This window comes from Acomys russatus, chromosome 5, assembly GCF_903995435.1.
Source record: "Acomys russatus chromosome 5, mAcoRus1.1, whole genome shotgun sequence".
In the NCBI taxonomy this organism is placed as follows: Eukaryota; Metazoa; Chordata; class Mammalia; order Rodentia; family Muridae; genus Acomys; species Acomys russatus.
In genome coordinates, this window is record NC_067141.1 from 51848080 (window position 1) to 51874131 (window position 26052).

The following is a 26052-nucleotide window of genomic DNA, read 5'->3' on the forward strand; positions in this document are numbered from 1 at the left end:
GCAAATGTAGATGGACTCCTTTTGCTTTTTGCTAGTCCCCAGTTGCCAATTCACCAATAAATGTAATATCCATAATTAGTATATCATCTGGTTCAATATTGGTTAAGTTTATATGCATGGGTATGTGTATACTAGCAGACTGAAAAGCTACTTGTTGATCCACTGGAAATTGGCTGCCTTTCTATTAACCCTGCAGAGAGATTTATAACAATCTGTAAATATGGCATATGATTTCTCTAGTGCACAAACATACCAATTAGGAAGAGCTGTATCTGAGTTTTATCCCTGGGTCACAGGATTGAAGGCATGCACCACCAGCACCACCTTGTTCACTGTAACTCTAGATTTTAGAAAACAACTAACTTACACAGATCCATTTGTCTCTGCCGGCATGAAAGACATATCCTACCCCCACCCCGATCAAATATTTTATCTTTGCTCCAAATCACTCTGAGAGATTTAGAAAACAAGTTAGGTAATAAAGGTGGCAAAGGGATTCCAGAATGCAAAGAGGACATCAGCTGAATCATCTTCTTTATGGCTCTTAAATCTGTTAACATCCTCCATTTTCCTAAGTCCTTTTGTATAACAAATGCAGGGGAATTCTATGGACTGGTAGATTCCTCAATGTGTTGAGCATTTGTCTGCTCCTATACCAGTTGATCTAGTATCCATAATTTTCCTTTTGTCATAGGCCATTGTTCCACCTATAAAGGACTGTCAGTTAACCATTTTAAAGGTAGGGCAATTGGTACATTTGAAAGAAAAACAGCTCTTGTGTCCTGCTTATGTACAATCTGGATGGTCTGTGACTATTCTTAATACTTTTTAATTATTTTTCTCAAATGCAGTCTTTACTTTATGGTTTGTTTCTGAGATTGGAGAAATGTTAATCTATATGTTCCATTGCTGCAAAAATATATGTCCCTATAAATTTATGGCTATGTTAGCCACATATGGCTTTAATTTTCCTAATTGTCCTTCTAGCCCTGTATATTAATCTATCTTGCACTTTGTTTTACCTGAAAAAAAGGTCCGATTTCTAAAATAGCACTATACAGGGTTCTAATGTCTTGTATTACGATATTTCCCATCTTTAACTCTCTCCTTAAGAACTTCCAAGGTGACTTACCAAATCTGATGGCTTCTCAGTTTGTCTGCAGATGGCATAATTTCTTTATCCCTGTGGTCATGGACGCATATTGTAGCACCAAATTTTGTTTTTAGCAAAATATTAATCATTCAACTTTACAAACAAAGACTTGGGACTCAGATGCTGGGGTGAATGCCTGCTAGATCAGAGAGGCAGAGAAAGTACTCAGCTGGCTGTTTTCCTAAGATGATGTCCTAAAAGGAAGTTCTCTTTCTCCATGCCGTCTTCAAAGGCCCTCAAACTCAGTATCTCTTCTTTCTACTTCCTGTGGATCTCTCTATCTTCCTGGCCTCCTCTAACTCTCTATGTTTTTGGCTTGTTTTTGTTTGTTTGTTTGTTTCTGTGTTCACTCTCTGTCAACTGGTTGCTTGCTCTGCTTCTTGACCTAGTTGACTTTATTTAATCCTATTCACGAAGAAAGCTCTTGGATTAATGGTGTGTGCTAGGGGTGATCCACACTACAACTAGAACAGGTTTTTTCAGTAAACAATACAATCTTGAGGTTCACAGTGTAATCAAATACCCTGCAACGGTATCCTGTAAAGCAGGTGCCCTGACATTTACTGTTGTCCAATTCTTGTTTGGCCAGTTGGTTTGGGGTTTAGTTTGGTTTTGGGGGATGGTGTCTCCCTATGTAGTCCTAGCTTGCCTCAAGCTTAGACTTAGGATTTCTTCTCCTGAGTCTTGGGGTGTGATAATATTTCATGCAATAAAAAACAAAAATTGGTACCCATATTCAGAGAAGGAAGAGAACTGATTTTAAGTCAGTCCCCTTTCTATGAGAATATAATGCATTGTGTTCTAAATTAGTCCTTTGGGGATTCAATTTTCTTCAGTTCAAATCAGAGCATGTCCTTAATGTGAGAAAGGCATTGTCCTGTTTGTTCCCTCATCTGTAAAATGGGTAACAGTATCTACTTAACTTATCTACTTAATTATGAGGGACTCGGGCTCTTGGTGCCAACCCAGGACATCCTTAGTTCTACCCCGACTGTTCCTCTCAGCCTTCCCTTCTAGCCCATCCTCATCCTCTTGTAACTCTTCTGACATGCAGAACCACTGTCTACCAGGAACCTACAAACCCCACCCTATGCTGGGAATCAGGTAGAATACCTTTCTCCTCCTCCTCCTCCTCCTCTTCCTTCTTCTTCTTCATTCTAGTCTCTCCAGACTTAATCTTAGTCTTGATGCAACATGCTTGCCCAAGCCCCTCCTCCCAGTTCACCTTCACCTCTTTGGAATTTGGATGCTTGGTTTGGACCAAGTGGCGCTCTACTTCTTCCTCACTTCTCCTTTCAGCTTTCTATTCCATCTCTGTTTCTTTGTGACTCCCTGGCAACCAGCAGAACAGCTCTCTAATAGGGATTGCCACATCTACCGCACTCTCTCACAGGAACCTCATAACACTTGGCTGGAACTCAGATGGGCAACAGCAACCAAAATAACAGAATAGCCAAGAAACACTTCAAACATTATACCTATGCCTATATAATTATAACTATATAATTATGCCTAAATATCATTGTAGAAACAAAAACATGAACAACCAAAACAATATACCTCCACCAGAAGCTAGAAATCACATTTAGTAGGTTCTGAGAAAATCAATTTACCTGAAGCATAAGACAAGAACTTCAAAATAGGGCTGGAGAGATGGCTCAGAAGTTAAGAGCACTGTCTGTTCTTCCAAAGTTCCTGAGTTCATTTCCCAGCAACCACATGGTGGTTCACAGCCATCTATAATGAGATCTAGTGCCCTCATCTGGCCTGCAGGCAGAACTGTATACATAATAAATAAATCTCAAAAACTTCAAAATAACAATTATGAGTATGTTTGAGGAGTATATGAGTAAATTCTTCAAACAAAATACGAACAGTTGAATAAGACAAAAAAAAAAAAAAAAAAAAAAAAAGCATTGAAGACTTGAAAGAATTTTAACAAAGAATTAGAATCACTAAAGAAAATCCAAACTTAAATCCGAATCTCAGAGGTCAGACTGACAAACAAATTAAAAGACATGGAAGAGAGAACTTCAAGTCTTAAATACAGAGTAGACGAGTAGCCCTGTTAAAGAAAATGTTACATCTAAATAAATAAATAAATAAATATTCAAGCACAAAATAGTGAAGAAATCTGGGACCCTCAGAAAAGACCAAGGGTCGCTTCCAGTTCTGGGCGCAGAGGCCCCATGTGTTCCGACCCACTGGACCCTGCACAACTCGAATCTACTCCGCTGGGAGTGGGTCGGAGAGCACTGGGAGGGGAGAGGCAGCACAGCCACTGGAGCCATGGGAGACTCCCCTTAGGAGGAACCCCTTGAGTTATGCAGTCTGAAATACGTAATGCCAGTCTGAGGGCTAACTGGTATGATAACACCCAAGAGCCAGGAAATGGAGCCAGAGGACCAAGATCTTTGGGCAGAAAGAGTCTTGATGGTGAAGCTGGACGATGACGTCACCTGCGGGCCAGAGTCCGCTACTAGGAAGCATCTAGCCCTCGAGAAGCCGTAGACTCCGCAAGCTTTGAAATCAGTTGCCGAATCCAGAGAGGAGGACAAAGGAGCAGATCTTTGAGTTGCTCGTGCTGGAACAGTTCCTCACTGTCCTGCCTGGAGAACTGCAGAGATGGGTGCCCGGCCAGCGGCCACAGAGTGGCGAGGAAGCAGTACCCTGGTGGAGGCTTTGCAAAAACAACCCAGAGCACCAAGGTGGTGGAGGTTCCTGTGCCCCAGGATCCAGACTTCCGGCAGAACAAGGGTCTGGACACCCAGAGATGGTTGCTCTTCTTACTGCTCTCTTACAGGAGACATGAGTGAAGTCAAGGAAGAATGTGTTGAACAAGAAAGTACACACAAGTCTATTTTGGCAGACCAGGAAGTTCACAAGACTCCAGATTGGGAAATAGTCTTTGAGAATGATACAAATAGACCCAATGAGAGATTTGCTAAAAATGCTTCTCAAGTTAATAGTTTCACAAGTATTAAGGAAACAATGCCTGTCCACAGCAAGGCAGCATCACTGCCCTCTGTCATAGAGGAATATGGTGGGTTAGCTGTGCATCTTCCCAGCCCTAACCTCCCAGTAGGAAAATTCTTTTCTGATGGACTAGTTGAGTCTTAATGCCAGTCAATCATTGCCATCGAGATATGTAAGAAATAAATAAAATGATACTTGCAGCCAAGTGCCCCCTCCAAAAGAAAAGATCAAACCTATGACACAGAACACCAAATATACCATACCAAAAAGAAACTCCTCACAACACATAACAGTCAAAACACTAGACATAGAGCACAAAGAAATGATATTATAAGCTAGGGGAGGGGAAGTCACATATATAGGCAGACTCACTAGAATAACAACTTTTTCAATGGAGATTCTTTGATTCAGAAAGACCTTGATGAGTTTCCAAGCTCTGAGAGACCAAAAAAAAAAAAAAAAAAAAAAAAAAAAAGCTTTACCATCCAAGATGGTGGCGAGCAGTGTGGACCGTGTTTGGAGGCTCCAGTGAACAAGTCAGGGAATTGCACAGATTTCTGAGCCAGGAACACCGAGGTCCCCACACCACAGCAGCGGGAGTGCTCCACGGTTCGGAGGGACCAGGTTGCGGAGGACCTGTGTGCCCCTGCAAATGGGAGGAGCACGGATTTTCTCGGATCGGAGCAGCAGCAGCAGAGGCAACAGCAGCAGCAGCACCAGCAGCAGCAGCAGCAGTGGCTGAGGCTTGCAGCCCAGAGCCTTCCGGTGGAGGCAATTGGTGTGGTGGCCGGTGGGAGTTGCTGTGGGAGAAGGGACTCTGGGCAGGATTTGGGTCGCATGTTGCCTTGGGACCCAGACTGGACTCGGCGGACAGTTCAGCCCCAGAGTCCCGGGTTCTGGCACAGCTCAGCAAGCAGTTTGGCCCAAGGCACTAACTCAGCCCAGCCACAGCTCCCCTGCTGTGGCACAGGCTGTGTGGAGTGCTCAGTTCCACCCTAGGCACCACCTCAGCTCAGTGGCAGCTCCCCTGCAGTGATGCAGTCTAAGCGGAGGGCTTGGTTCCACAAGGGGTGCTGGCTCAGTGCAGCTGCACTTCTGCTGTAATGCAGGCTGGATGGAGTGCTCAGTTCCACCAACGGCCCTAGCTCAGCGCAGCCGCAGTTCTCCTGCTGTGATGCAGGCTGGGCAGAGCCCACAGTTCCACTGGCTCTAAGACTCTGGTTGAACAAAGTATGCAGTTTGAATCCAGAATTCCTGGCTGAGCTTGGGAGACAGTTTGGGCCCTGAGTCAATAACTGACCACAGCATGCACTTTGGGCCAAAAGCCCTAGCTGAGCTTGGTGTGTAGTCCCAGCCCAAAAATTCTGCCTGGACCCTGTGTACATTTGAGCCCAAAATTCCTAGCTGAGCTCGGCAGACTGTTCAGGCCCTGAGAATCTAGCTGAGTTCGGCCTGTGGTTTGGGCCCAGTGTTCCCGGCTGGAATTGGCAGGGAACACAGAAGGCTGTGGATACCTTGGTCTGACACAACTCTCATTCAGAGACCCAGAACAATTGCAGGACCCACAGCACAGGGGAGGTGAGGATCACTGACTGTGAGAGTCCAAAACAACAGGGCTAACCTCCTAACATCCATACCAGTGAAGCATTAGAGCTTCCAGCCTAGGGAAATGGTGAGAAAACAAGTGAATCTATCATCAGACTACCTCCATCCAACTATGGAAGCTACCCAACAAAAACAAAGTTGGCAAGATGTCTAAAGGACAGCAAAAAAGCATACGCAAAAAACCCCAAAACAACATGGCTACTCCAGTTTCCAGCTATCCCAAAGAAAACAACCCAGAGAACTCAACAATGGAAATACAAAAAAATTACGTCAAATCCTTAGTAGTGAGGATGATAATGGAGGAAACAAAAAAAAATCGTAATCAAATGCAGGAAGACACAGCCAAACACGTGAGAGACATAAAAGAAGCACATAGAGTGGAACTGGAAAAATTGCAGGAAAATGCAAACAACCAGATGAAAGAAATAAATAAAACGGTTCAAGCTCTGAAGACCTATAAAGAGGCAATGGAAAAAACTCAGGAATATACAAACAATCAGAAGAAAGAAATCAAAAAGTCAGTTCAAGATCTGAAAAATGAAAATGGATTCAATGATAAACACAGACAGAAGAAAAACGAGCAACACCGAGGTGAGTTTTTCTAACAGAATCCAAGAGATTGAAGAATGAATCTCAGGTCTAAAAGATACAATCACAGATCTTGAAGCAACCATTAAAGAAAATGCCAAATCTGTAAAACTCCTGACACAAAACATCCAAGAGATTAAGGACACCATGAAAAGAAGAAATTTGAGGATAATAGGCATTGAAGAAACAAAAGATATCAGACTCCAAGGCCCAGAAACTATTCTCAACAAAAGCGTAGAAGAAAATTTCCCCAATCTAAATAAAAAGATGCCTATAAAAATACAAGAGGCCTACAGAACACCAAATAGAATTGACCAGAAGAGAAAAACTGCCTGTCACATAATAATCTAAACAAAAACATACAGAACAAAGAAAAAATATTAAAAGCTGCAAGGGAAAAGGGGCAAATAACATTTAATGGCAAACCTATCAGAATTACACCCAACTTCTCAGCAAAGACCATAAAAGCCAGAAGGGCCTGGACAGAGATCCTCCAAACCCTAACAGACCACAGATGCCAGGCCAGACTACTTTACCCAGCAAAATTATCAATAACCATTGATGGAGAAAACAAAATATTCCATGAAAAAAACAAATTGAAATAGTTCCTATCCACAAATCCATCTTTACAGAAGGTACTAGAAGGAAAACTCCATCCCAAAGGGTCAAGCTACAACCAAAACTACTCAGGAAATAGATAACTATCCCATGGCAAAAACACAACTACACAAACGCTCGACTGGAAACAACATCAAAATTAAGACTCTTAACAGTCACTGGTCATTAATATCTCTCAACATCAATGGCCTCAATTCTCCAATAAAAAGACACAGACTAAGTGAATGGGTACATAAACAAGATCCAACATTCTTCTGCATTCAAGAAACACATCTCACCCATAAGGATAGGCATTACGTCACGGTAAAAGGTTGGAAAAAATTATTCCAAGAACATGGTCACAAGAAGCAAGCAGGCATACCCATTTTAGTATCGAACAAAATAGACTTTTAACAAAAATTAATCAAAAGGGATGAGGAAGGACACTTCATACTCATCAAAGGTAAAGTCAACCAAGATGACGTCACATTCGGAACATCTATGCTCCCAATACAAGGGCACCCATATTTGCAAAAGATCTGCTAAAAAAGCTTAAACCACACATCAATCCCCCCACAATAATAGTGGAAGACTTCAATACCCCACTCTCACTGAAGGAAAAGTCATTGAAACATAAACTAAGCCAAGAAATAACATCATTAACCAATGCCATGTGTCAAATGGATCTAACAGATATCTATAGAACCTTTCATCCAAACAAGAAAGAATATACCTTCTTCTCTGCACCCCATGGAACCTTCTCCAAAATTGATCACATCGTAGGTCACAAAGCAAGCCTCAATAGATACAAGAGGATTGAAATAATACCTTGTATCCTATCAGATCACCATGCTCTTAGGCTGCAATTCAACAACAACAGAAATAACAAAGAGCCTACACGTAGGTGGAAACTAAACAACACTCTGCTAAATGACACCTGGGTCAGAGAACAATTAAAGAAAGAAATCATGGAGTTTTTGAAATTCAATAAAAATGAAGGAACAACATACCCAAATTTGTGGGATACATTGAAAGCAGTGCTAAGAGGAAAATTCATAGCACTAAGTGCCTTTAAAAAGAAATTGGAAACATCGCAGATAAGCATCTTAATGACACAACTGGAAGCCCTAGAAAGAAAAGAAGCAGAAACATCCAAGAGGAGTAGACATCGGGAAATAATCAAACTCAGGGATGAAATTAACAAATTAGAAATTAAGAAAACAGTCCAAAGAATTGACAAAACCAAGAGCTTCTTTTTTGAGAAAAACCACAAGATAGACAGACCGTTAGCCAAACTAACTAAGAGGCAGAGAGACAGTATTGAAATCAACAAAATCAGAAATGAAAAGGGAGACATAACAACAAACACTGAAGAAGTACAAAGAATCATAAGATCCTACTTTGAAAGCATATACACCACAAAATTTGAATATCTAAGGGAAATGGACAATTTTCTTGATCAATTTCACTTGCCAAAGTTGAGTGAAGAACAGATAAACAAGCTAAATAGTCCCATTTGCCCTACAGAAATAGAAGCATTCATTGATAGTCTCCCAACCAAAAAAAGCCCAGAGCCAGATGGTTTCAGTGCAGAATTCTACCAGACCTTAAAGGGCGAGCTAATACCGACACTATTCAAGCTATTCCAAAAGATAGAAATGGATGGAAAATTACCAAATTCATTCTATGAGGCTGTAGTCTCATTGATACCTAAACCTCACAAAGACTCATCAAAGAGAGAGAATTTCAGAACAATTTCTCTTATGAACATCGATGCAAAAATACTAAATAAAATACTTGCAAAACGAATAGAAGAACACATCAAAGATATCATTCATCATGACCAAGTAGGATTCATTCCAGACATGAAGGGATGGTTTAATATACGGAAGTCCATCACTGTAATCCACCATATAAACAAAGAGAAAATAAAAAACCACATGATCATGTCTTTAGATGCAGAGAAAGCATTTGATAAAATGCAACATCTATTCATGTTTAAAGTTTTAGAGAGATCAAGGATACAAGGCATTTTCCTAAACATAATAAAGGCTATATACAGCAAGCCAATAGCCAAAATCAAAGTAAATGGTGAGATACTCAAGGAAATTCTTTCATAATCAGGAACAAGGCTGCCCACTCTCTCCATATCTCTTCAATATAGTATTCGAAGTTCTAGCCAGAGCAATAAGACAACAAAAGGAGATCAAGGTTATCTAAATGAGAAAGGAGGAGGTCAAATTATTCCTATTTGTAGATGATGTGGTAATGTACATAAGTGACCCTCAAAATTCCACCAGAGAACTCCTACAGATGATAAACACCTTCAACAAATTAGCTGGATACAAAATTAACTCAAAAAGTCTGTAGCCTTCCTATACACAAGTGACAAGCTTGCAGAGGAAGAAATTAGGAAAACCACACCCTTCCCAGTAGGCACAAGCAATATAAAATATCTAGGAGTTACTCTAACTAAGAAAGTGAAGGACTTGTTTGAAAAAAATTTCAAAACACTGAAGAAAGAGATTGAAGATGAACCAAGAAGATGGAATGATCTTCCTTGCTCATGGATCGGAAGAATAAACATAGTAAAAATAGCCATCGTGCCAAAAGAAATCTACAGATTCAATGCAATCCCTATCAAAATACCTACACAATTTTTTAAAGACATTGAAAGTCCAATTCTGAAATTTATATTGAAAAACAAAAAACCCAGAATAGCTAAAACAATCTTGTACAATAAAAGGTGCTATGGATGAATCTCTATACCTGTTCTCAAACCGTACTATAAAGCAATAGTAATTAACACAGCATGGGACTGGCACAGCAACAGGCTGGTTGATCAGTGGAATCGAATCAAAGACCCAGATATGAATCCACACATATATGGTCACTTGATTTTTGACAAAGAAACCAAATCCACTCAATGGAAAAAGGATAGCATCTTCAACAAATGGTGCTGGTCTACCTGGAGGTCTATGTGTAAAAAAATGCGACTGGACGCATATTTGTCACCTTGCACAAAACTCAAATCCAAGTGCATTAAAGACCTCAACATAAAACCAGAGACATTAAGTCACTTAGAAGAAATGGTGGGGAAGAGCCTGAACCATTTTGGCACAGGAGACAACTTCCTGAACAGAACACCTACGGACCAGGCCTTAATGTCAACCATTAATAAGTGGGACCTCATGAGGCTGAGAAGCTTCTGTAAGGCAGGAGACACTGTCAAGAGAACAAAGCAACAGCCTACAGACTGGGAAAAGATCTTTACCAACCCTACATCTGACAAAGGTCTAATATCCAAAATATATAAAGAACACAATAAATTAAACACCACCAAACCAAATAACCCAATTGAGAAATTGGGCTTGGAACTAAACAGAGAATTCTCAACAGAGGAATATCAAATGGCTGAGAAACACTTAAATAAATGCTCATCCTCCTTAGTCATCAGGGAAATGCAAATCAAAACAACTCTGAGATTTCATCTTACACCCATCAGAATGGCTAAGATCAAAAATTCAAGTGACACCACCTGCTGCCGAGGATGTGGGGAGAGAGGAACACTCCTTCATTGCTGGTGGGAATGCAAACTAGTACAGCCACTTTGGAAATCTATCTGGTGCTATCACAGAAAAATGGGAATAGGGCTTCCTCAAGACCCAGTTATTCCACTCCTTGGAATGTACCCAGAAGATGCTCCAGCACACAACAAAAAATTTTTCTCAACCATGTTCATAGCAGCCTTATTCATAATAGCCCGAATATGGAAACAGCCTAAGTTTCCATCAGTAGAAGAATGGATAAAGAAACGGTGGTACATATACACTATGGAATACTACTCAGCTATTAAAAACAAGGAAATCCAGAAATTTGTGGATAAATGGATTGAGCTAGAAATGATCATAACGAGTGAGTTAACCCAGAAGCAGAAAGACTCAAATGGTATATACTCACTTATATCTGCATAGTAGCCCAAGGGGCATGTCCCACGAAAGCCTTCACTTACCAGGAAACTGGGACAGAGGGGAGGACATCCTATTGGGACTCTAAATGAGGGAAGCATGGAAGAATAGCAAATTAGAAGGATCCAGACGGTCCTAGAAGCCTAAAAGTAGAAGAACATTATGATAGGCAGATTTGGGCCCAGGGGTCCCGCTCAAACTAAGGCACCAGGCAAGGACAATACAGGCAGTAAACTTTAAACCCCTACCCAGATCTAGCCAATGGTCAGAACATTCTCCACAGTTGAGTAGAGAGTGGGATATGACTTTCTCACGTACTCTGGTGCCTCACCTTTGACCATGTCCCCTGGAGTGGGAGACCTGGTGGCACTCAGTGGAAGGACAGCAGGTTGCCAAGAAGAGACTTGATACCCTATGAGCATATACAGGGGGAGGAAATCCCCCTCAGGAACAGTCATAGGGGAGGGGAATAATGAGAAAATGGGAGGGAGGGAAGAATGGGAGGATACAAGGGATGGGATAACCATTGAGATGTAACAAGAATAAATTAAAAAAAAAAAAAAGCCAGCCCAGACCATTATATGAACCAAACTACCAACTTTATTGACAGAGAAAGAAGAAACATTTCATATTAAAAATAAATCCAAACAAATTCTGTCCACAAATCTAGTTCCACAGACAGAACTACTAGAAGGATAACAAAACTCAAGAGGATACAAGAGATAAATAATCCTACAACAGTTCATCAAAATGGAGATAACCCACACCACAATAATAAAGTAAGAAGAATTGATAAAAACTATCCATTAATAACTAAATATTAATAATTTCAATTCTTCCAATAAAAAGACAGAGATTAACAGATTAGATTAGAAAACAGAATCCGTCTTTCTGCTGCGTGCAAGAAACACACCTCTGGGTGTGGTGGCACTCAGTGAGGGAGGCAGAGGCCGTTGGATCTCTGGCTGTTTGAGGCAGCCAGCCTCAACCAAGACAACCAAGGCTACACATAGAAACCCTGTCTCAAAAAAGCAAAAAAAACAAAACAAAAAACAAGGAGCACACCTCACCATCAAGGACAGGTGTCACCTTAAGGTAAGAGGATGGAAGAAGGTATTCCAAACAAATAGAACCAAGTAGGAAGCAAGTGTAACTATTTTAGTATTTAACAAGATAGACTTCAAAAATTAATAAGCAGAGATAGAGAAGAATAGCACATACCCATTAAAGGAAAACCCCACAAAGAGGATACTGTAATTCTTAACATTTATGCGTCAAACACAAGGCACCTGAGTCCATAAAAGGAGCACTGCTACACTAAATTCACATATTGACCCCAATACAGTGATGGTGAATAACTCTCATCAATAGACAGGTCATCTAGACAAAAAACTACACAGAGAAATACTACAGTTTTTAAATGCCATAAAGTGCTGGGCATGGTGGAGCATGCCTTTAATCTCAGCACTTGGGAGGTAAAGCTGGTGGTTCTCTGTGAGTTCCAGGCCACCCTGGTCTACAGATTCAGTTCTAGGACAGCCAAGGCCACACAGAGAAACCCTGTCTCAAAACAAACAAACAAACAGGAAGGCAAAACAAAGCAAAAGTTATAAATCAAATGGACCTGACATCAGACATCAATCAACAGACCATTCCAACCCAACACTAAAGAGTATACTTTCTCCTCAGCAGCTTAATGAACTCTCTTCAATATTAGGACACAAAGCAGGTCTCAAAAGACATAGTTCCTATGTTACTGCTGTGGATCAAAGCTGGATATCAGTAATTAGAAAGGGAAGAAAGTATACAAACTCATGAAAGATGAACAGTTCACTATTTAACAAAATTAGGCCAAGAAAGAAATCAAAGACTTTATAATTGAGTGAAAATGAATACACAACATGCCCAAACTTATGGGGCACAATGGAGGCAGCTTTAAGAGGTAAGTTCATAGCACTAAGTGCCGACATAAACAAAACAAACAAACAAACAACAACAGCAATATAACCGTGGAAAATCTCATTAATAAGTTAATGACACTCATGAACACTCTTGGAGAGCAACAAGAAATAACATCCATGTCCCATGCCCAGGAGTACAAGCCTTTAATCCCAGCACTTGGGAAGCAGAGGCAGTCAGATCACTGTGAATTCATTTGAGGCCAGCCTGGTCTACAAAGTGAGTCCAGGACAGCCACGGCTACACAGAGAAACCCTGTCTCAAAAACCAAAACAAAACAAAACAAACACCACCCCCCTTCCAAAAAAAAAAAAAAAAAAGGAAATTCCCATACGCTTTCTTTGTCTCTAAGGGGATTGTAGGCACAGAGCAAATTTGCTATGGTCACCAGTCACACCCAGTCCCCAAGTACATGACAACGGGAAGATGGACTTTTACAAGTGATCTTCCACATGGAGTTTAATAGGAAACATAAATAATGTATGTATGCTGGGGGTGGAACCCAGGCTGGGTCTTGTGCACACATAGCATTCTCTCTGCTTTGGAGCTACACTTCTACCATGGCAGAGCAAATTCCTTGTACCTACCTCTTCTATTTACACAGAAAGCACAGGCTCCGGGAAAGGACTAGTGTGCTATCTTCAAAGGCAAACCACCTCCTAAGCGTCTATGAAGCATTTCCTCAGCACAAACCCAGATGGCAATGCAGTCCTTGGAGTTGGGGGCATACAACATTTCTTCATGATTTCCTTTCCTTTGTGGTGTGACATCATAAAGATGGATCTGTGTGATTAAATTAACAGGTCAGCAAACGCGGACATCAAGGAAAGTAGTAGCTTTCCCTGAAAAGGGCAACCTGACCATGACTGTTCCTGTCTTCAAACCCTTCGCAGCATCTTAGAAATAAGATCTTTGGGCTGGAGAGATGGCTCAGCCGTTAAAGGCTAGGCTCACAACCATAAATATAAGAAATAAGATCTTTGGCTTATCATACTGTTATATTAAAAGTTCAGAGTAATTTTGAATTAAAACTACTTTTTCTCCCAGTGTCTTAAAACACCACATCATTTCTCTATGCAAAATTTTCTGCAACAAGTAATTTATCAAGACAATTGATAAATGTTTAAACAAGCTCTTAAAGGATAAAAAAAAAAAAAAGTTGTATAACATTTGTCCATTTCTGTGGTTTAGACTTCAAGCATTGCTGATTCCCAGTAACCAAAAGATAAGTCCCAGAAGTCAGCTCTGAGTGGGTGTGTACAGGAACCAGCTCTAACCAGCCAATGTGAGCTGTCCCCAGCATACCACTGTCATTGTGCCAAGTCACTTAGGAGGTGTTTATTTCTCAAGCATGGTCTCGGAACAGTGATGCTCTCAAAGTCAGGCATGCAGTGTAGACCAGGGTTTGAGGCTGGATCCTTCAGTGACTATAGAAATTATCCAACTACTGTGGTTGGCTTTGATTTGTATGGAGATTGTGTTGTATGACTTCTTTTGTTTTGTTTTTTGAGAGAAGATTTCTCTGTGTAACCTTGCCTGACCTAGACTTACTTGGTAGACCAGGCTGGCCTCGAACTCACATTGATCTGCCTGCCTCTGCCTCCTGAGTGCTGAGATTAAAGGTATGTGCCACTACACAACTTTTGCTTATAGCTTTCACTCTTCCCAGATCAGATCAGTCTGGTGAACCAATTAAGAAATGTTGGTAACAACAATGATATGAATCAAGGCTAGTTCCAGGAGCTTTGCCAAGGCCCATAGTGATGTCAGTTCTTGGTAGAGCTCCAAGAATGCCTCTCAATTTTCTGTCCCCCGTACATTATTGACAATGCTCTCTGTGGTTTCTTGGCTACCATGTTGTTGAAGCTGAAGCTACTCATAGGTATAAGGAACTGTGTCCAGATATTCTTAGGCCCAACTTCTGGGAGAAATTTGATACAAAGTCCCTCATGAGGAATGTCAGAACAGGGGAGAAGCTAAACATTAAACATCATAGGTAGAAAGGACTCTTGGTCAAGGCAGCTAGGGTATCAGAGTTCCTTCCTCCGTAGAAAAATTTCCCTGACATCAAATCCAGAATATGAGGAGATTTCAGTTTGGGAATGCCAAAATCGGAGATGAATAATTGGCCATATCTTATCTATTTCCTCCTCTTTTATGAAACTCCTATTGCCTGTGGGCTGGTCCAGATCAGTTTACTTTGTTTTCTCCCTTTCCACACTGAACTGGCTCTTAAAGCTTGCTATCTCCTCCATCTCTCACACTCCTGTGAATAAACAGGTACTTCCTTCTCTGGCTAGGAATAAAGAAACTGGAACAAAAAAATCTCACTGCAGGAAGACATTGGAGGACCTTCCCGAGCCAACTCCTGGAGTCTGTTTAACCAGAGGCAAAGCTTGTTGACAGCACTTTACAGTGTGTTTCCTATGGCAGCAGTGACAAGGAAGGGCCATGCCTTTCTACCACTGCACAGAATTAGGGAAGGAACACAGAGAAAGTGTGTGGTAAACTGCACAGGTGTTGTCTCTTGCATGCTAAGTTCACTGCTTCATCCACATCTAACTCCTAAGCATTATTTGCTTTCCTGTGCTGATGCTTCCTGTTGATGAGTCTGCTTCTACGCGAAAATCTGCCATTGGAGTAACATCCTATTCTCCATTGTCAGCCCCACCCCGGAGGTTGGTATATTGGCTCACATGCCTACAACTGAAGCAACTGAAACTTGAGGGTTCAAAAACTTAATAAGCTGAAAACCCCGGGCTTGAATTCATATCATTTGTATCTTTTCATTTCAACTGCTATCATGACACCCTGTCACATGACAGGAGCTCAAAAGAATGTTCCGTGGCAGTTTGGGGGTCAGATAGTAGACCGGAAGTTGCCGCTGGGTGACCTGGGTAAGCAGAGTCTGCATAGGGACTCTTTAGTTTATCCTAAAGACAGAAGGAGAGAGACCTTTGAGAAGTCTCAAAAGTAATAACAAAACCACTGGAAACTGACAGGAAAAAGATGGACAGAGCATGAGGGGAAATCACTACGCGAAACTCAACTCCAGCATCACAGAAGAGAGAAGGAGAAGCAGATGGCTCATCCAAGAAGTAAGCCAGATATAGCCCCAATGAAGAGAGCAGCAGTGCACCCCCGTACACAAGCCCACCAGAGGCCTGTGAGCCTCAAATCCAGTCACTGGTTTGGGTAGGATAGTAATTCCTGGAACCGTGGGTGAGCTGTGGAGAGGACCATCCCTTTTTGTTACTCTATATAACTCAGCAGGCAGGACCACCCGACCAAAGTGTCGTCCTCAGAGAGAAGCTACTGTTCAAAACCATCTGTCCTGGAACTGGAAAACAAGGGACAACCATAGGCCAGGAAAAACAGAATCTAAGCTGCTACAGCTCTAGGGTGAGAGAGGAGCCTAAGAGATAGCTGAGGAAAGGAGCGTCAGCCCCTGACAAGCCAGGGGGTGCAGGTGCTGGGTGGCTTCACTGGGGGGGGGGGGGGTGGGAGGGTTGAATTGCACTGCATGAGCCTGCAGCTGCCTAGCTCAGCACTGAGATCAGTACTGAGGGCTTGGAGAAGGTAGGAGGACAGGGCTTCCACTTATACTGCCCTCAGTGCTGTGGCTTCTCCCTTCCAGACCCAAAGCACTCAGAGAGACACAGCCAGCAAGAACATTAGCCACTCCAGGGCATACAATGAGGAAAGTCTCTGGTGGATGAGATAAACCCTGCCAGCCCATAAAACGGAAGGATTTAAATTTTGTTTTGTTTTGTTTCTTGTTTTCTGTCTTTCTTTCTTTCCTTCTCTTTCTTTCTTTTAACCTTTTCTTTCTTTCTTTTCTCTTCGTTTTCTTTTCTTTTCTTTTTGGTTTTGGTCTGGCTGGTTTGGTTTTTTGAGACAGGGTTTCTCTGTGTAGCCTTGGCTGTCCTGGAACTCACTAGGTAGACCAGGCTGGCCACAAATTCACTGAGATTCACCTTTCTCTGCCTCTGTGAGTGCTGAGATTAAAGGCATGTGCCACCACTGCCTGACTGTTTCTTGTTTTCTTAAAATTAATAATAGTAATAATAATAATAATAATAATAATAATAATAATAATAATAATACAACAACAACAATTCCTCGTTTCCACATGTACTTAAAAAAGTTTTGATTTTATAACACACTCTACACAATTTTTTCACTTTCCATTTTTTGATGACTGGTGACACATTTGTGGGTATTGATTACTTTTCAGTATTTCTAAATCTTGTACTCCTTGATGTTGTTGCCACTATAGCAGTTTCTTTCTTTTCTTTTTTCCCCCTCTCTGAATAGAATTGGAGATTAAGCATTCAAAAGCTGCTGCTCTAAAAATATCCACAAATAGGGGCTCAAGACAAGGCTCACTGGTTAAGAGCACTTGTTCGTTTTCCAGAGAATTTGTGTTTGGTTCCCAGTGCTCATGTGGGAACCTTAATATCACTCCAGTTCCAGAGAATTGGTGCTCTTTTCTGACCTTCATGGGCACCAGGCATGTACATGATGCACTTACATATATGCAGGCAAAACACTCATATGCAAAAACCGACTCAGTGGTTAAGAGCACTGACTACTTTTCCAGAGGACTTAGGTTCAATTCCCAGCACCTCACAACTGTCAGCAACTCCAGTTCCAGGGACCTAACACCCTCATACAGACATACATGCAGGCAAAACACCAGTGCACATGAAGTAAAATAAATAAATAAATTATTTTTAAGAAGTAAATCTAAAAGAAATTTGTTTTAACCCACAAATAAAACCAGAAGTGACTTCTAAGCCAATGAATGTTCAGATTTCATCCCAGAAACACAAGGAATGCTTAAGGCAAGACAAGACTTCTCCAGTAGGCGATGCCTTTTCAACTTCTGAAGTCACAGATTCTGAAGTGAGTAGGAGGCCAGTTAGGTATGTCAAATCTTACTAGCAAAACTGATCACTGACCTCAAAGACACAAACAATCAGATGAATTAAGCACAGGACCCAAAGAGTAAACTCACCAACAACAGAGAAAAAAAACATAAAATGGATTGAGACTGAGATGAGGATGGGGTTAGTGGTGGGGGAAGGCTAACAGTATAAATGAAAAAGCCAGCAAGGATAAGCTAATACATTTTTTTTTCCCCTGAAAATACCTCTAGACTTCAAAGGAGCTGAACTTTTGCTAGACCTTGCAGCCAAGTTAATAATATGCTGAAACAGGGGGCTGGAGAGATGGTTGAGTGATTAAGAGCATTATCTGCTCTTCCAAAGGACCTGGGTTCAATTCCCACTACCCAGATACAAGGGATCTGATATCCTCACACCAATGCATATAAAATAAAATTAAATAAATTATTTAAAAATATTTAAAACAATCATAGGCAAAACAACTATCCCATAAAGACTGAAGGCAACACGTATATATAGGCTTGAGTGCTATCCTAGGTGAGTTGTGTCAGTAAGTGGCTTCTTCCCTCATAAAACTGTGTAAAGAATTCTTCATCTATTCCTCATGCCATGTTTTCTGGGCTGGTCAATAAATGTAGAACAAGGCCTTTTCTTAGTGCCGGACAGAAGACACGGGGTTTTTAAGTGGAAAATCCAAATGTGTACTCACTCTTGGTCAAACTACTCTAAGAGAAAGCTGCTTTATTTTCATTCCTTAATACATTGTCAATGCACAAGGAAACTGAGACTTTCAAAAAGATAAAAAAAAATGTCAGGAAAGAAAGACTCAATGAATCAAATAGCAAACACAGAAGAAATATCACCAACAGACTCAACCAAAAAGAAGAGAGAGTATCAAAGATAGAAGACAAGGGCAAGGGTTTTCTACATTTAAACACACACACACACACACACACACACACACACACACACACACACCAACGGGAGCATGACCACAAAGCCCAAGGATTCTGGAATGTGATTAAGCAACCAAACATACAAACAACAAACCTTAGAATGCAGGGGGTAGAAGGAGCTGAGATTAAAAACAAAAGACAAATAATTTGTTCAGCAAAATGAAAGCAGAAAGTTCTCAAAACACAAGAGGCATTTATCACCCCAAATAGATATGACCAGAGAAGAACTTCCCCACAATGTACTATAATCAATACATTGAAAATATAAAGCAAAATACAATATTAAGATCTCTAAAGGAGAAGCACTAAGTTGCCTACAAAGGCAAACAGCATAACAGCAGCTCTCACATTAGCAACCCTAAGAGCCGAGGAATCATGGAGGGACATATCCTTAAAATATAGAGATAGCAAAGCTATCTCTTGAAGTTGATGGAGAAATAAGGGTACTCCAAGACAAGTGCACACTAAGGCAGCTCACGACCATCTACCCATAGCGGTTGAAGACACTTAATACGATACAGAGAGCAGGAAGACTCTGGATCATGACATCACAGGAAAGAGTTAACTCTATGAAAGGAATAAACAGCAAAGGAATGCTAGAAGTGAATTAATCATGTGTAATACAGTAAGCCAGCAGAATTCCTAACACTAACAGGGCCACAAGAAAAGAACAGGGCTGGCAAATGGGTTCAGCATTTAGCAGCACATCCTGCTCTTCCCAGGACCTTGCTTCCAACCCCAGCAGCCACATGGTAGTTCACAACCACGTGTCACTCTAGTTTCAGGGGAATCTTCGGACCTTTGAGGGCACCAGTCATGGATATGGCATACATGTATACATGTAAGCAAAACAGTCATATACATAAACTAAAATAAATAAACCTAAAAAAATTAAAATGGTCCAGCCAACCAGAAAAGAACAAATAAAGATACCAGAATTAGTAAACATTGTCTTTAATGTAATTGCCTCAAATCACCAGTAAAGAGATCCAACTTAGCCAACTGGATTAAAAATCAAGACCAACTCTCTATTGCCTGCACACGCACGCGCGCGCACACACACACACACACACACACACACACACACACCCCTCATTAGTAAAGACACCCACATACTGACAGTCAAGGTTTGAAAGGCAGTCTTTCAAGCTAGTGGAAGCTGAAAACAAGCTAGTGTAGTAAGTCTGAGGTCTGATTGGATTCCAAACTGAAATTAGTCAGAAGAGATAATGAAAGCTACCACCTGCCAGGAAAGAAAATTAAAGTCATCAAGAAAAGAGAACAACTGTAAACATATATGACCTGAATGGTGGAGCTGACAATCATTACATAAAAAGATACTAATAAGCATAAAACGTTTGAATGATACAGTAACAGTGAGTAACATCAGCACCCTGTTCTCATCTTTAAATAGGTTATCCAAACCAAAAACCAAACACACACACACACACACACACACACACACACACACACACACACACACACACACACACACACACACGCACGCACACACACACAGCCAAAGGAAGCCTCTGAGATAAATCATACCATAGATCAAATTGACTTAATAAATAGAACACAGAGTATCTCAGCCAACAGATATGAAATATACATTTTTTTCAATAGCCTGTGGAACATCCTCTAAGATGATGTAAGGCAATCAAGTTTTAACAAGTGCCACATAATTTAACAAGTACAACAAATACTTTCTAGTAACTTAATAGTGGCATAGAGTTAGAAACAAACAGCAAGAGAAGCCACAGAAAGCAGACAAATACTTGGAGAATGAAAAACATACCAGCAGATCACCAGCAAAACCGGGAAAGGGTTTTTTAAATGTTTCTAGAATCAATTTAAGCACAACTTCCCAGCACTTTGGGGATAGAATTAAGGCAGGTTCTAAGGCGTAGTTATAGTTTTAAATGCTTACATTAAAAATCAAACCAGAGATGGTTCAGATGAATAACCAATGATGAACCTCAAAGTTTTAGAAGAACAAGAGCAATCAAAACCCCAAAGCAATAGGAGGCTAGAAATAAAAACGCTGAGGCCCGAAGCCAACGAAAGAACAACACACTGAATCAATTAAATACACAACCAGTTCTTTGAAAATATAAATAAGATTGACAAACTCCTAGAGAAACTAGCCTAATGAGAAAGTTCCAGAATAATAAAACTGGAGGGGCTTTCTGAAATGCAATCCTAACAACTGGACAGTCGAGAAGAAACGGGTAAATTTATATACACATATAACCTGACTAAATTAAATCAAGAAGATCACAGCAACTTAAACAGTTCCATAATCAACGAGACTCAAACAGAAATGAAAATATTCCCCACCAAAAAAAGGCCTATACCGGAGGACTCATTGCTGAAGTCTACTGACTCTTCAGTGAAGAACTGGCACCTTCACTCCTCATGCTGTTGCCAAGATGGAGCCAGGAGAGCATTAACAGACTCATTATCTGACATCAGCATTGCCCTGACACCCAAACCAGATAAGGACACATATGCCAACAGAAGACTATATACCAGTTCTCCTCAGGAGCGCAGGTGAATAAAATGCTTGCAGACCTGAAGAGGTGCTTCAGAGGTTAAGAGAGTGTATTGCTCACTTCCAGGGGACCTGAGTTTGGTTCCCAGAACCCAAGCCAAGGTGCTCACAACTACCTGGCAATCCAGCTGCTGAGGAGCTGATGCCCTCTTGTGGCCTCCAAGCACACCAGCATACCTACACGAAGAGACATACACATAATAAAAATAAAATACATCTTTTAAAAACTAGCATCTTTAACCAAAAATGTTCGGAAAAGCATTAAGATCATATACTGTGCTGAAGTTGGTTCCAGCCCAGGGATTCAAGGTGGGTTCAACGCATGCAAATCAATAAAGGAAATACAGAACACACGGAGGCTTATGGATACAAAACATACAACTATCTCAATAGATGCAGAAACACACCTTTTGGGAAACTTTAACATCTCTTCATGATTTAAAAAAAAAAAATCCCTAAATATGTAGGAATATAAGGAACAAATCTCCACATAAAGACTATACATGACAAACCTGTAGCTGACATTATACTAAATAGGGGAAACAAGACAAGGATTCTTATCTATCTGTCTGTCTGTCTAACTATCTATCTATCTATCTATCTATCCATCCATCTACCTATCTCTGTATGTGTTCTTACTCAGTACAGTGTTCAAATGAGGGGAAGTCTTTAGAAAAGAGATTAAATGGAAGTTGGGGGTCTGATTGCCTTGAGTTCTAACTGCACCATGTATTTCTGGAAGTTTGCAAATATCTTCACCTTCGTCACTGTGCCCAGTGCTTCTAGGCTGTACCTTTACACCACGGTGCTCTCCTTTTCCCCAAATTCCCTCCTTGATCACTTCTGAGCCTCTCACTCACGTTTCTTTTGCTCATCAACCAACCAGCAGCCTCCAGGCTCCTTATCCCTTGTTTTCAGCACCTGTCCTTCACTTCAGCAAATACTCCTGGCTTCAGGCAAAGCGATCTATCTGACAGGCATTAAGCTGATTTACATGGCAGTCTCCGGGAGTGACAGCAGTTTGCCAAGTTTTTCAACAGCGTTCAATTCTTTCAAAGGGAAACTTAGCTGTCAAAGGAATTCAAGGGATGGAATACGGATGGATTAAAAACTATGGACACTTAGAAGATAATATTCTAGGTGATTCAAAAGCATTTGGATATTGATTTTGATCACCATGCTGGGGAGGGGATAATTTATTTAATCTGCTGGTAGTGCGGACCGAGAAAAAGTCAGTGATCTTCGCTTTTGTGGCTCATACTGCAGTGGTGGAGTGTAGGGAGAGAGGGATCCTGAGAAACTTTAAGCTAAGGCCTTGCGCTCAAATTCAAGTCTTTGAAGGCATTTCTCGTCTATTTTGATCTTCCGATATGTTTTCACTAACAAAATAAAGGTGTATGAAGTAATAGTACTCTCCTGCCGCCCCCCACCCCCCAGACAAGCTGTCTAGAGACTGATTAGAGGACACAGCATTCTGAAGGTTGTTTCAGGTCACACTGCATATACCGGGGAATAAAGTAGTCAGGTTGTAGGAGAGGGGGAGATGTCTTAGATGATGCCTCTCTCACTCGGGCCAATGATGATGAATCCTAGAAGTTTGCCCTGGGAGTCTGGGGTCTTAAATCCTGTCTTCCAAGAAAATAGATTTCTGCTGTTTTTCTCCACGAATTCAACAAACAACTTCAAATCTATACCTCTGAGTACAGATTTACAGGAGAGATAGCAAAAACATCTTTTGAACCCCACTGCAATCATGACATTCAAATGACCTGACTATGCAGCACTAGAATTCGGATCAGTTTAAAGACAATCCACCGATGCAAGGACCAGCTTACATGAGGATGGAGAAATTGCTTGCGCTCACCCCTGGCACACTGGGCTCTCAGTTCCCATGATAGAAAGCAGGCTGATAAACAACTGCTCTTTCTCAAAGAGAACTTGTTTGCAAACATGAACAACCCTTGCTTTGTTCTCTTGAGTGAAAACAATACAGCATCAATCAAAGCAAAGCCACGACGTACCCAAGCCCCGCTCCTGCAGCTGCTCGCTCAAAACCGCGTATCAGTCCCTGCAAAACCAGAGTGCCTGCCGGGAAGCTTGGGAAATCCTCTGCCGGCTCTTCAGAGCACTGCTGGCGGCTTAACTCTTGAAGGCTGGACGCTCTAACCCAGAAAGCAAAAGCTCTCTCACTTAACCACTTGCTTGCTGACTCATTCCAGCAGGCAGGACGCACTCAGCTGCTGCTGCGGCTGCTGCTCTTGGGCGTTGAACCGAAACACTTGAGAGGTAACGCCTAAAGCAGTGTTTCTCAACCGTGACCCTTTCAGTTGTAAAACCCTTTTACAGGGGTCGCATACCAGTTATCCTGCCTATCAGATATTTATACTACAATTTATAGCAGGGCAAAACTAAAGTTGTGAACGGCAGAGAAATAATTTTATGCTTGGAGGTCATCACAGCATGAAGATCTGTATTAAAAGGCCACAGCATTAGAAAGGTTGAGAACCACCCACCTAGAGGCTGTCCTTTCGCAAACTTCATCATGGGCTCAGCCTAAATGCTTGTCCTCTTTGATTTGGAAAGCAATCAGTTCATTCCCCCAAAATATCAACTGCACACCGTAGAGATAAAATTCGACAGTCAGCGCAAAGATCCAAATAAAGAACATTTTAGATGAGGGAATTCACTTCTAGGAAAGACGATGCCTCCAGTTTTCTAGATTGGAGAAAATTATTCACACGTAGTAAATGTATCAAATTACCTTGGTAATTTGGAGAAACAGATACAGACATATTGGGACTTCTCATGGTGTCCCTCCAGGGACACCCAGAAACAGCTTTCTGCAATAATGCCTGTGTTATCTACAAGAAAGTTATTAGGGTTCTTAGCAAAGTAGGTGGGCGTGTGAGAGAGCGTCATTCTTCTTGATCTACAAGTATGAAAGCCAGGGGAAGAAAGCAAAGCCAGCGTAGGACCCATTTTTGTTTTTGTGCTTCTTTTTGGGCTTTTTCTTCTTTTTTAAAAAATATATTTTATTAATGTATTCATATTACATCTCAATTGTTATCCCATCTCTTGTATCCTGGGCTTTTTCTTCTTGAGACAGATTATCACTGTGTCCTAGCCTCAATTCATAGCCATCTGTATCCTGTCCCCCTGTCCTGATCCAGTCCCCTTCCGCCCTGCCCACCTGCCCCCCCCCCGTTGCACCCCCACCCCCCTCCCGCCTTGCCCACCTGCCCCCCTGTTGCACTCCCATCCCCCCTCTCTGCCTGCCTTGGCCTCTTCAGCGATGGAATTACAATCCTCACTGGCACTGGCTCAGGTGTTTGCAGTCTACCTCACTCACCCCCCCCCCCCCGCACCCATGTCACTATATGGAAGGCTAATGTACCTAGATTTGCCAAAGAAAACTGCTCCTTTTCAGCTTCTAAGTGGGTTGCTGCATAGTAGCTCTGGGGCAAAAACCAAGCTGCAGCAAGCCCCTTGTTTTTTTTCAGGCAGGGGCCGCTGAGGCGTCAGAAAGAAGTAGGAACTTAGTACAACACAAGACGGTGTGAGGAGGTTTTTGTCATGAAGACACACAGACCGAAAAGGAACCGGGGCTAGGGACTTGCTGCTTCTCTTCTCTGCCAGCTGGAACTGCAGGGGCTGCCTTCTAAGACTTATTACCTGTGAACCGGGCTCCTAAGCTCTGGGGCCTGGAAGTCTCAGAGCTCCAGGAAAGAATACAACTGACTCATCCAGAGGAGAGCGTACACTACTTGGGTAGCTGTGGGAACAACAGCAGTTACTGTGGTGAAGCTTACTTCATCATGCCAGCAGATGTGCTGACCACTTTACATGCGCTCTGTAGGAAGGACCACCAGATCACCAGCAAAAATAAATAAATAATAAATTAATTAAATTAAATTAAATTAAAAAAAAGTTTCCTCCTATAGTCAGGCCTGCCCTGTAGCTGCTGAGATCTGAGCTATGGGATGTCAAGAGTGGTAGAAGTGAACACACAGAGAAAACTGAGAAGATGCCCTTATCAATAAATTGACAAGAGGAGGTTGGGAGGAGAGACAGGGCAGAAGACAAACTGAACAAGGGCTGTCAAGATGTCAGATTTCAGTTTTTACGGAGAATGGTCAAATACTCTCTTCCTGAAGTATTTGGTAAAATTCACCACCGAACCATTTGGACATTTTAATTTTACTTCATCACCTGTAATTACTGTGCCATCTTTTTCTTCTTCTCAAGACAGGGTTTCTCTGTGTAGCCTTGGCTGTCAGTAGACTCGCTTTGTAGGCCAGGCTGGCCTCGAACTCACAATGATCCACCTGCCTCTGCCTCTCGAGTGCTGGGATTAAAGGCGTTCACCACCACGCCCGACTGTGACATCTAAGGCAGCCCATTTTGTAACACTTGACCTGGAGCCAGCTGACAGGTGTGTTTAAATCGTGAGAGTCACAGCATCCCTTTGGTGTCTACAACACTTTGGTAAAGTTTATCTTTCTTTTTTTTTTTTTTTTTTTTAATTCTGTGAAATAAAAAACAAAAGTAAGTGAATCTGACTGGAGCTGAAGTAAACAATGGTGGATATGATTAGCTCACCAGAGAAAGTCTAAGGAGAGCACCCCAGCAGTTAGTCATCTTAGGACCCAAGTTATCTTAGGCCCTGCTGGAGAAATGGGGCACCTGTACCCACAAACATATTTAAGGACAAGAAAAATTTCCAAGAAGTTGCTCTAGGAATTTCCTTTAAAAATAAATATAAATGTCCCCAATAGCCCATCAATTT

At 41.5% G+C, this 26052-nt stretch overlaps 1 long non-coding RNA gene across 1 annotated transcript in view; it reads right to left on the reverse strand.

Annotated features, from left to right (window-relative positions):
• Positions 1-23469, reverse strand: part of LOC127190082 (uncharacterized) — a 53482-nt gene extending 30013 nt beyond the window's left edge. Inside the window, exon 1 of the long non-coding RNA XR_007830684.1 lies at positions 23288-23469. This is a non-coding gene — a long non-coding RNA (uncharacterized LOC127190082). The remainder of the gene's footprint in view (positions 1-23287) is intronic.
• Between the last annotated feature and the right edge of the window lie 2583 nt (positions 23470-26052).